The sequence below is a fragment of the Paramisgurnus dabryanus genome, chromosome 12, assembly GCF_030506205.2.
Source record: "Paramisgurnus dabryanus chromosome 12, PD_genome_1.1, whole genome shotgun sequence".
Classification (NCBI taxonomy): Eukaryota; Metazoa; Chordata; class Actinopteri; order Cypriniformes; family Cobitidae; genus Paramisgurnus; species Paramisgurnus dabryanus.
Genome location: NC_133348.1, coordinates 22303436 through 22316382, shown reverse-complemented (window position 1 = coordinate 22316382; position 12947 = coordinate 22303436).

Sequence of the window (12947 nt, the reverse complement as noted above, 5' to 3'; positions counted from 1 at the left end):
AAGTAAAAGTATCTGGCCAGAATCATACTTGAGTAAAAGTAAAAAGTACCACATTTAAATTGTACTTGAGTATTAAAAAAGTAAAAGTAACAGGAAAAATTTTAACTAGAGTTTCTTGTTTAAGCTTTTAATCTCTAAAAAAATGAAGTGAATGCACCACACACAGGGTTTTATCCTGCTTTACACTGTTTGTATTTAATTGTATTTCATTATCAAACTATAAAACGACCTAATTTCAGTATCCAACATGCTACTCAAAGTTTTGAAACCTCGAATTTAACTAAAGCTGATTTTCAAAATTGAGTATCAAGCATCTCACAGACAGCCAGTGAAGAAAGAGTTGTATTAGTTCTTGTTCACACTGTTAGTCCAAATCTGATTTTGGTGCATATTCGATTGGAACCCAATCACATTTAGAACGTGTGAACGGCCAAAAAACACATGAAATCTGTTTTTTTCTTTTCTGTTTCAAGCTTCTGATCGTATTTTTGTAGCTTTTTGGTTACGTCATGCTGTTGCGTCACGTAAAATGTAAACACGATTGTTGTGCCAGTGTGACGTCATTGCCATAGAAACAGTGCAGATAATCCAGAAAAATGCAAAACCTTACAAGAAGCACAGATCGGATCTAAACAGTTGTGATACACAATGTGGACAGTGAGTCTGTCCAGTCAGACATGCAACAAAATCAGATTTGGATGGACAGCGTGAACAAGGTCTTAATCTTGATAGAGAGGCTGCAAATAGCAGGGAACGTGAGCAGAGACTTCCTGGTGTCTGAAACTCAGGCCAGATATCCATCCAACTCTTTGCTGGCTTAATGTGTTGTCGGTTTCAAAGAAGCAAAAAAATCTTCATCCGACGAGCCCACTCGCGAGTCTCTAGCCCTTTCTCGGGCCGAGATATGGTCAACCCTTCCCGGATTTTTCCTTGGCCTTAGCTCAGGCACCTTAAGTCCAGGGCGTTCGCCCTTCGGGTCCCTTATCCTACCCAAGAGGGCCTTTCCAACAAGCCACTCACGAGTCTCTAGCCCTTTCCCCGGCCGAGATACGGTGGTCCTTTCCCCGATTTTTTCCACGGCTGTAGCTCGGGCACCTTAAGTCCCCTCGGGTATAAGCGACCCAAAGGCATCCAAGCTACGGTTGTGGGAAAATCAGGGGAATGACCGCTGTATCTCAGCCGGGGAAAGGGTTAGAGCGTCAGGGTTGGCTCATTGGAAAGGCCCTCTCAGGTAGGATAAGGGACGCCAAGGGCGAATGCCTAGGACTTAAAGGAGACCGTCGGCCACAGAAAGTGTTAGAGAGTCGGGTGTTGGCTCGTTGAAAAAGCCCTCTCGGGTAGGATAAGGGACCCAAAGGGTGAATACCCCGGACTTAAGGTGCCTGAGCTACGACCGTATGAATTTCAGGGAGTGGCACGTTGTAACTCGGCCAAGGAAAATAAATAACATTTAAATTAAACTGGCCATCTGCACAATTCAATTGGTTTGGTAAGAGTAAGGGAAAATAGAATAAAGTGATCTCTAAAAAATAAGTACTTTTTGACTGTAAATAAAATTGTAAGGAGTAAAAAGTACTTTTTTTTCTTAAAAAATGTAATTAAGTAAAAGTAAAAGTACTGATTTTAAATTGTACTCAAGTAAAGTAAAAATTCCCAAAAATAATACTTAAGTACAGTAATCAAGTAAAATTACTCAAGTACTTTACACCTCTGATTATGTACATATAATTATTATGTTACACATATTGCTTCATGTATTATGTTTAGTAGTTATTTAATGTAAACTGTTTTTTGAGGATTGTTTGTAACCAAACCAATGAGCCCCATTCATGTTTTACTTGAACTTAACAAATGAAGTAATTTTAACTTGTTTATGATTTATCTAAACTATATACTAGTCAAAACCTTAAATAGTATGTTTAATTGACTTGCATAGTTAATATGATTAAGCTTAGCCTACTGCTGCTGATAATATTTAATAAACACTAATGTGTTGTAGCATTAATATCAGCAAACATAAATCACCATACATGATTGTTTAATCATTTGTTTTGGGTGGTTGGCTGCCCTTAACTTAACACTGCACAGTTTGATCTAATGTGTGACACAGCCAGTCAGCCTACAGTAATGCCAACTTAGTGCCGCTGAGCCTCTTATAAACTCATAAACTTCAAGCCAACAGGGAGATGGAATGGTTATAATTTTAAAACACCATTACGTAGTACACATTTAAATGATCGACTGATACAGATATGGATATTCACTTATTGTGCAGCAGAATGGCAAATATTTTCACCAATTCACGTAAAGTAGTGAGACGATACAAATACAGGTTATTTGCCAGAAAAAATGTGCGCTTTGGAGACAGAACATTGTTGAAATGGCTTAAGGAGGGATTGTAAGAAGGGAATGGGGACTTGACTGCTAATATGATAGTGGCATAAACCCATATAGGGAATTATTGCCTAATCACTTCTGCAGATATAGTAGGGTCCTAATTCTCAAGAGTGTTAAAGCGAAGTCCCTTTAAGGAAATTGCACCACTAGACGAGAATGTTTGCAATGCTAGTTATTTCAGTAATGCAAGACAAAAGTGCCAACTTACTTTAATAGGGAAAGACATATCTTATATCTCTAAAATATTTCTGACCAACAGTTGAACCTGACATCAACTGTACCAAAACGTTTGTTTCTTAAGTTCAAACTGCGGTAAAAACACCCTTTTCAATGTCGTTTCAGCTACTACACATGTGCACAGGTTGGCAAGACCCTCACGCGACCCTGTACAAATCCTCTCCCCGAGAGTGTCATCAGTCTATATCGATTAGTTCTTTTAACTAAAGGACAGGCCTTCCATCGCCAGAGCGGCCATAATGAGTGTTGCATTGTCCCTTGTTCATAGTGATAGCAGTGCACATCTTGTTATATATAATACTTTTGGTAAACTGGCTCCCTTTTTTAGGAGTTTCCTCACTTCGATTTGGGCAAAGGAAGTATCATGTCCCTGCTAGACGAGCAACATGTGTGCTGAGTAAATGGAGAGTAACTAACCATCACTGACAGGCCCAGCATGCTGAGAGCATCCATGCTGTCAATGAAAGTGAGGTGAGAGTAAGCACTATACTATTTGTGATTAGGGTTTCTGAAATTTACACCTACACAATTCATTCTGCTGCTTGTTCATGTGTTTGTACATGTGTTTGTTGGCTTGTTGAAAATAAATGTTAGTCAAGTATTATTGATGAATATTTTGTGCACTGTAAAAAAAAATTCAACTTATCACTCGTGGCAACAGTCTGATCCTTAAATTTACAGAAAATGGAATTGAGCCAATTAAAAATGTAGATGAAGTAAGTTTCTTGAAAATTTTGAAAATATATTTTGTAAAAAAAAATGGAGGGGACCCACATCCAACTTTCACTGTTTAAAGTCATGTGTAGAATGTTCAGGTGATTGTATTAACATTATACTTTGACAAAATATACTAATGCGGTAATAAAAATGTCTGATTTTATTGTAATGCTGCAAAAGTTGGATCAACTTTAAAAAATACTTTAATTGGTAACACTTAAATTTAAAAAAAAAGAAAAAATTAAGTTTATTAAATTCAAATCTTTTACCTAATGTATAACTTAAGTGAAATTTTAAGTTGAAAATTTTTTTGTGAAGAATTTTAAGTTAATCCAACTTACAACTCACCTACAATGTGAATAATTTATTTAAAATGATAAAATTTAGACCTTGATTCTGATTGGCCAAATGGATTGTTGAGTGCACCGGTCATAGCTGTGCTTTATCAGAAATAAAACACAGATATGACCACTGCACCCAACAATTCTGTGTATCACTGCGATTTTACCTCATTAAAGTTGCATTGATACATATTTTATGCTTTTATATTTGTTTTGTGTGGTAAACGTTTTATAAAAGCTATAAATAAACCATGGTTTAAGGGGCTGCAAATGACTTTGCTTCATGTCATCCCTTCGGCCGTGACTTATTCCACATATACCACGGGCCGGTTAAATGCTTTATTCTGATTGATTGAGAAATGTTCAAAAGGTCTTAATTCTTTTTCTGTAAAATGCACACCTAACCTGTCAAATGTCTTAAAATAACCACCAGAGTTTGTGGTATAAGTGGAGTAATTGCCTCCGGTCCTTTGAATTATTTGAAAATAATGCACACCCACAGTGTAACGGCACTCCACTTCGCATCGTGCCGGATTACCACCTTGGCTATGCATTATTTTCGAATAATTCAAGGGCCTTTCGTCAATAATTCCTTACATACCCCATAGCCTCTCGTACCTTATTGCTACTCAACTGTTCTTGTCTAGAAGCTAGTCCTATGAGGTCATAGTAATGTAGCCTAGCCTACTGTAGAAATATCAATGGAGAAAGAAAACAATTATATAAAAGCCTGCACAGTAAGAGGTTACTGGCCATGGTGTGTATACAGATGTCACAGCAGTCTACATCACATCAGGTCAGTTATAAACATTGGTCCAGTCCAGTGTTTCTGGTTGGAATGCCAAAGTTGATTTATCTGGTCAGATGCTTGCTGTCATCAGACCGGGTGGAGGAGCTTAGAGTCCCTCTGGAGACTGTCTTAACATAGATGTGTAATAGTAAGTGAAGCCAGTGGCAAGCACTGTTGTCTACATGTAAATATGGAGACTTGAAGACCGTGATATGCAATACCTACAGGGGAAAAGCAATCCTTCTGACCTCTGTGAACATTCTGCCGCTGTAAGTCAGTAACCCCAAACATAATCTTCTCTATGTCCTCCTCAGGATATAGTGCTTTTACATTTTAAGTTACATTTGCATCTATACAATTGGCAGTTCTTTACAAAAATGAATTGCAGTGCATTTATATTTAAATGTATTATTTACACTGTGTAATACAGTATCATATCAGTTTTATATAAATTATATAAAGTTAGCCATAAATATTGAATATTGTCTGTAGATATTTACACATTTTTTATTTTTATTTTAAAATATATTTGATTTGCACTTCTTACATACTTGATTACATTCGCACTCATCCATATTCTATACATTTTATCTGTACTTGGTACTGGTTTAGATTCTGTACACTCCAGCTTACATTTGTTTATACTTCCGTGGGATAGTCACGGAATTTTTTGCTCATTTTTCCGTGGCATTCTCACGGATCTCCGCATTTTCCAGTGGCCTTGCTACGGACTGTCTTTTTCCGTGGCCTTCTCACGGATTGGTTACTCAACTGTTTTGTCCTATTTTCTTACCATTTTCACTTTGGTTTAGGGTTAGATTTACATGAAATGACATCCCTACCCAAACCCAACTCTAACCCCAACGCCAGGCGATAATTGTTTAAAGTTTAGAAAATATAAAAGAATAAATCAGATTTTTTTTATAAACCAATAGTTAAAGTGACATACTAACGCAAACACCAAATCTAACCCTAAACCAAAGCGAAAATGGTTTGAAAATAGGAAAAAGCAGTTGAGTAACCAATCCGTGAGAATGCCACGGAAAAAGACAGTCCGTAGCAGGGTCACGGAAAAATGCGGAGATCCGTGAGAATGCCATGGAGAAATTAGCAAAAAATTCTGTGTCTATCCCACAGAACTTTGTGAGATCAGGTTGACATATCCACAAAAAATACTGGGTTCTTTTCAAGCATTTCATTGAGTTCTAAATTAATCAATGATGGGCTGTTTTTAACCCTTCGTTGGGACAAATTTAACTATTTTCATGTTTAATTAATTAATTGCTTAATTAGCCCTTTTAGCCTAATGCTGGGTTATAGATCCTGTAAAGTCAATCTTGAAAACTGTTTCCAAACACATTATGTTAGAAATGTAGGTTACACTTTATTTTGATAGTCCACTTTAGACATTTTACTAACTATAAATAACTTTGCAACTACATGCCAACTACCTTTCAATAAATTGCAACTATACGTCAACTAACTGTCATAAGAGTATAAGTAGACTGTAAGGGTTGGGGTTAGGGAAGAGGTTTGGGTTAGTGGAATAAGTTGACATGCACCTGAAAACATACTTATAGTCAGTTGAATGTCTGTTGAGATATCATTACAATAAAGTGTTAGTAGATATTAAGCAGACAGTCTACTAATTCTCTAAAGATTGGTAGTTGATATGTAGTTGCAAAGTTACTTATAATTAGTAAAATGTCTAAAGTGGACTATCGAAATAAAGTGTTACCGAAATGTATTACACCATAAATACTGTAAACTATGTAGTACTGAATTGCAGAGTTATATCATTAAACCGTTTTTACCAGTTCGAGATTTTTTAGGCTGGGCTAAAACAGTGACGCTCTTGAGCCACAGTGCATGGCCCCGCCCCTAACACAATCACAAGCATCCATTCAGATTGTAGATATATTTCAAAGTTGGCTGGTTTCCGCACAGACAGCGAACATGCCTCTACTGCATGAGAGCAGAGAATGCTGCCTATTTTTGCAAGATTTTGATAATTTATTCAAGCTCACTTTATTTGTACCCAGGTAGACTACTGTAGGTATACAGTGTTGTGAAGTTTGGCAGAAGTTTAAATTCATTGTTCAAAGGATGAGAGTCATCATTTAGAATTGAGTTAGTCAGTCTGATTTTATTCAACTGATAGGTTAAAACTGCACATCAAAGTAGTTATTATCGTTATGGGGATGTTTTTTACTTATTACCAAAATCTCTATTTTAAATGTATTGTATAATGTATAAAGCGTTTTAACTGAGAATCATGCGACGACACCAGTCAAAAATGACTGTTATCCTATATGACACAATTGTTATTCGGTATGACAAAACTCAGTTTAAATCTTAATCAGGCAATATTTTTGGCTACCTATAGAAATCTGCAACCTTCGCCTTCAACTTCCAAATATGTAAATTCATGCTAAATAAACATATTTACATAAAATCCACATTATATGTTATTTTAGCGTTATCCCATATGACACAGGATTTTACTAGTGTGCTAGTGAGGAAAAGGGTAAGTTTAACACATTTAAGAAAGACATTTCACCATTGTTTGGGGGTCATTCAGGGTCTTCCTCATCGTTTCAAAATAATATTCACAATAAAATAGCTCCAGTTTGCTTGTTATGCTGGATGACATTGGCTGACAGCCAGTTTTGGGACAGAATGCTCCAGAGCATAACAATCAATTGGTTGTCATATTTTTTGTAATATTTAAATATATTGTTGTCAGGACTCACAGTAATGCCTGTGGCAGAGATGTTAGGGTTTATTAGATTTTGTACAGTTTGTTTAGCTTTATTGTATGTCACTCTAAGGTCCGGACAGTTATCCTGTATGACATTATGTATTATAATGCCTAATAATCCTTACACTGTGTATACCTTCAATATATGTTCATATGATTTCATAAACAGAGGTCAAAAGATGCAATTAATGTGGTTTTTATTAAACATTTCGGTAACGCTTTAGATTACAGCCCGGAAAGTACTGGGTAAGTACAGCGAATTTACAGCGTATGTTTCTGTAATTATAGTTTACTTATGAAGTACGTACGTGTAATTATAAGGGAACAATTTATAATATTTGGGGAATAAAGGGGTAACAACCAGGAAAAATACAAATAATATATGCAGTAAAGTACTGCGTAAGTACAGCGAATTTATAGCATACATTTCTGTAATTATAGTGTACTTATAAAGTACATACATGTAATTTTAAGGGAACAATTTATAATATTTTCGGAACAAAGGGGTAACAAGTGCCACTTTAATTTACAGCCCGCAGATGTTGTATTTACTCTTTAACTACGTGAAACAAGGGGGTAACAAGTGCCACTTTAATTTACAGCCCGCAGATGTTGTATTTACTCTGTAACTACGTGAAACAAGGGGGTAACAAGTGCCACTTTAATTTACAGCCCGCAGATTCTGTACTTACTCTGTAACTACATGAAACAAGGGGGTAAAATCTAACTAACTACAGAAAATACACTCTTAGAAAGGATGTGTTAATTTTTTACACATCTTTGTGTGTTAAGTTTTTAACACATTATGTGTAATTTTAACACATTATATATCATTTTGTGTTGATTTTGTGTTAAAATATAACACAAGTTGTGTTAAAAGTAACACAAAATGTGTTGTTTCCATAATAACACAGAGATGGTGGATTTCGGGACAACGCATTTAGTGTGTCGTCCCAGAATCAACACTAATGTGTTGTTTTTAACACATTTGTTCTAAGAGTGTAGTTCTAGTTTTGCTTGCTTTGTTTTCACCAAAGTTGCCTTGCCTATTTTTAATTTTGCTTGATGACCCAACAAATTCCTGTACTCTTTTTCTTTCTTAAGGTAAGTAACCTTTATTGAAAATTCTAAATAAATTGTATCGTACTTATAAATAGCATAAACACATTAACTGAATTTTAAGTTTTGTTTAGTTATCTAAAATACTTACTGCATATATTATTTGTATTTTTCCTGGTTGTTACCACTTTGTTCCCCAAATATTATAAATTGTTCCCTTATAATTACACATACGTACTTCATAAGTATACTATAATTACAGAAACATACGCTCTAAATTCGCTGTACTTACGTAGTACTTCACTGCATATATTATTTGTATTTTTCCTGGTTGTTACCCCTTTATTCCCCAAATATTATAAATTGTTCCCTTATAATTACACGTACGTACTTCATAAGTAATATATAATTACAGAAACATACACTCTAAATTCGCTGTACTTACGTAGTACTTTCCGGGCTGTAATCTAAAGCGTTACCAACATTTCCCTATTTTGACTTCATAAAGGGGTTTGGACATAAAAATTGCACATCACGTCATTGGGCCATACAGGGATGCAGGAAGCTGTGACTCCCCAATCAGCTTACTAGGACCATATAACAATTTGACACAGTGAATTCTTGTTCTTAATAGACACATTTCGAAACCAAGACACCAAAGAAAATGTTAAGGTTGATTTAATAAAAACACGATAAAATAACATCATCATAGTTCTGTTAATGTAAAAATGGGCCAATTTTCTTAAACAGGACACACTGCTTCACAATTCGCTTCAAGTTCAGCTTAGATTCAATCTTATTTTCAGGATATCCTATTTTCTGACTTTTAATAGATGTAACTTCATGTGACTTATTTTATTTACTTGCCATTTTTTCATCATTCAGATTTTGTTGGATGGTTAATAACACATTTTTTCTGTAGTGTGACAAACTCCGAACACATTTAATATCTGATTTTATTTTATTTTATTATTATTTTTATTTACTGTATGTACACTGTATTATATTTATATTGTATATGCTTTTATTGAATCAATCTTAACATTTTCTTCGGTGTCTTGGTTTGGAAATTTGTATATCGGTTCGGTGAGAATCAAACCAATAATTTTGGAATCTTTAGAATGCTCTACAGTGCAGGGAATGCAAGTGTGATTTGATGTGTGATTGATGCACCGAGTGAACTAAGAAAAATCAATGCTCTATGTGTGACACTGGTACACTGACTGAGAGAGCTGAAACAATACAAGCTTTAAGATTGTGAAGTCATGCCATGAGCTCAGAGACGGTTCAACACTGAGGTCTGTGATGTCATCCGGCCAGAGACAACAGAAGATGTTTTTTAGAAGAGAGGACTTATAATCACGTCTCAAAAATGTGACAGAAAATTAGAACTGGTTGAGACCTTTAATTAAAACTCAATAACACATTGCAATCAAAGCATTGTTGCATTCATTAAATTGTTCATATAGATTCATTGGTATTTAGTAATGCAAAGGTTATGGGTTTGCTTCCAAAGAAACACACATAATGACAAATTGTATAGCTGTGAGTCACTTTGGATGAAAAAGCCAAATGCATAAATATAAGTAACGTAACCCACAGAGCTACAGTCCAGAATGTGCAGAACTGTGAAATTTTAACAGTAAAAACTGTGAAATTAACAGTAGCAAAACACGCAGTTAGTTCAAGTGTTTGGTGTTGTATTGTGCAGAAATATTGTGTCCTGCTAGTTCTCTGTATAGACAGAGTTTCTGTTCAATAGCTTTTTTTTAAATCATCACTGTAACCAGCACAGAATAGCACATGGAGGGTTAAAGACAATGTTTCCCTCTCTGAGAACTCTCTTTATTTCACAGTAAGTGGCAGTAGTAAAGACAGGATGCGTCGAGAAAGAAATGAAGCAATCGGACTATCTGGGAGCAGAACGGAGAATTGAACAGCGCATAAAGGAAAAGAAAAAGACAGACACGCAGCGGTTGTTAGTCACCTAGCAACAAGTCTCCCATCAATTCCCTCAGCCTCTCTTCCAAAGTCTCCCCACTGTGCTTCCTTAATTCAGCAAATGTACTACGGATGTACCTCCCTCCCCCCGAGATGTGCCGTGGACGCGAGACTGCACCTCACACACACAACCACTCAGCCGCCCCATTGACCGCTGGGGCCTTTCTCTCAGCGCACAAAGACCCAAGGCACAAAGCCCTGAAAAGAGGGGCAGGACCAACAGGGAAAACATTTGCTTCTAATTGTGATTGACTGCATAATTAAATGATGTTCTTTTTTTTGTGGGGGGGTTCCTAAATACTGAGGAGGGGCAGAAGGATGCTTGTTAAAGACAGCACTTTGTCACCAAGTAATGAGGAGAAAGCATTCCTGCTGGGTAGAGTGGCCAAATATTGAGATTGCGTCTGGAACAACTCAGAGCGCCTCTTCAAGTGTTTGCACAATGAGAGGAGAAATGCAGCGGGGTCTCACACATGTGCACACGATTAGAGGCGTATTTACGCAGACATTTGTGTAGAAATATGAATGCACATATATAGAAAAAATACACATACAAGAACGTAGTAGCTCTGCTCCCATGCCAACACTTTCAAGACTTATAAACCCATTGCATTATTTTGTGTATCACTGTAGTATTTCTTTATGCACTCAATTTGTTCAAGCTCATTCAGATTGCAATTCAATTTTGTATCATTTATGAATACTGAATGCATACGTGTTTGTGTACTTTGTTAACACGGCAAAATACATAAAGCGCTTTCTGCTCTCAAAAAGCCAGACTGCAATTCAGTCTTCCACGCTGGTAAATTGATGGTTTGTCATCAGAAGTCTCACCCAGGGTGCCATAATAGAGACATCCAAACACCCCCCAAAGGTCAACTTGTTTTCATTGCTTTGAATGTCAGAATCACCTTGGTCGCCGTTCTCCTCTCACCTCCATCACTGGGTTGCCTGTTCTGTCTCTTCTCTTTGTCTCCTGCCACAGTGGGTATATGATGGGTCACACGCCATAAAAACAAACAGACTGGAAACTGGCAAACACTAATAACATGGATTCATTTTTAAAATGCATTATACATTGAACTGCTTTTCTGCAAATTTACTAAACATTTTTGTATCTGTATCGAACACTTCATGTTTTGTTCTGGCATTGCTATTAAAGAGAGATACAATATACAGAAAGGTTGCAAAGCCCTGACAGTAATGGAAATTATGCACTGAGGGTCACAGTTTTGAATGTACTGGAATGAATGCGTTTTGAATTAAATAAAAAAGTGTGATGTGACCCATCAGTTAAAACGAAAAGTTTCAGCTTATCGGGTGCGTATGCATTTCAAGTGTATTAATATACTCATAAATCTCTCATGAAAATCATTTCAGTGGTAAATTCAGTAGTGGTTTATGAGATCATACAATAAAGAAATGTATATTGCAAATATATGGGTCAGACTTAAGAAACATTTTTATTACCTTGGAAGTAAGTAGCACTGGTGCATTTGTAGCAATAGCCAAAAATACATTGTATGGGTCAAAATTATCGATTTGTTTTTAAGCCAAAAATCATTAAGATATAAAGATCAAGTTCCAAGAAGATATTTTGTAAAAAAATTTTTTACAGTAGATATATCAAATTATTTTTGTGAGTGGATGCAGTGCTAAGGACTTCATTTAGATAACTTTAGAGTCGATTTGTTTCAGTATTTACATTTTTCCAGATTTTTAAATAGTTTGTCACATCCTAACAAACAATACATTAACGGAAAGCTTATTCAGCTATATCTCGATTTCAGCAAATTGACTCTTATGACTGGTTTTGTGGTCCAGGGTTACATATTTTGTATTTGTGTATTTTTTATTCTATCCTTTATGTCTTTTCACTTGAAAGGGAAATGAATTGCTGATTCATTGACTATCAATTAACTATCTACACTCTTAAAACGAATGTGTTAAATTAACACATCTTGTGTCTAGTTAAGGACAACACATCTAGTGTGTTGTCCTTAATTTAACACATCTCTGTGTTATTTTTGGAACAACACACGTTGTGTTGTTTTAACACATCTTGTGTTGTCCCTTTTATTTTTTATGAACTTAAATGACACATAATGTGTTAAAAACAACACATAATGTGTTAAATATTTTAACACAAAATAATGTGTTAAAATTAACACATCCTGGATGTGTTAATTTTAACACACTGTTTTGTGTTAAACTATTTAACACATTATGTGTTATTTTTAACACATTATGTGTCATTTCGTGTTGATTTTGAGTTCATATAAATAAAAGGGACAACACAAGATGTGTTAAAACAACACAAAGTGTGTTGTTCCAAAAATAACACAGAGATGTGTTAAATTAAGGACAACACACTAGATGTGTTGTCCTTAACTAGACACAAGATGTGTTAATTTAACACATTTATTTTAAGAGTGTACATTCCCAAATATGTATTCACAGCCTTGCAAAGGATTTCATTTAAATATCATTTGAAAAAAGTGAATTCTTGTAGTATCAGTTTTACTGTAATAAATGACATATTAATAGACAGCCCAATTAAAAAACCATGACACTCTTCTTATAAAACATGTTTTGTTTCTGTTTTGTTATATTTTGTGGTAGAATATTACAATGTTAAAGATCA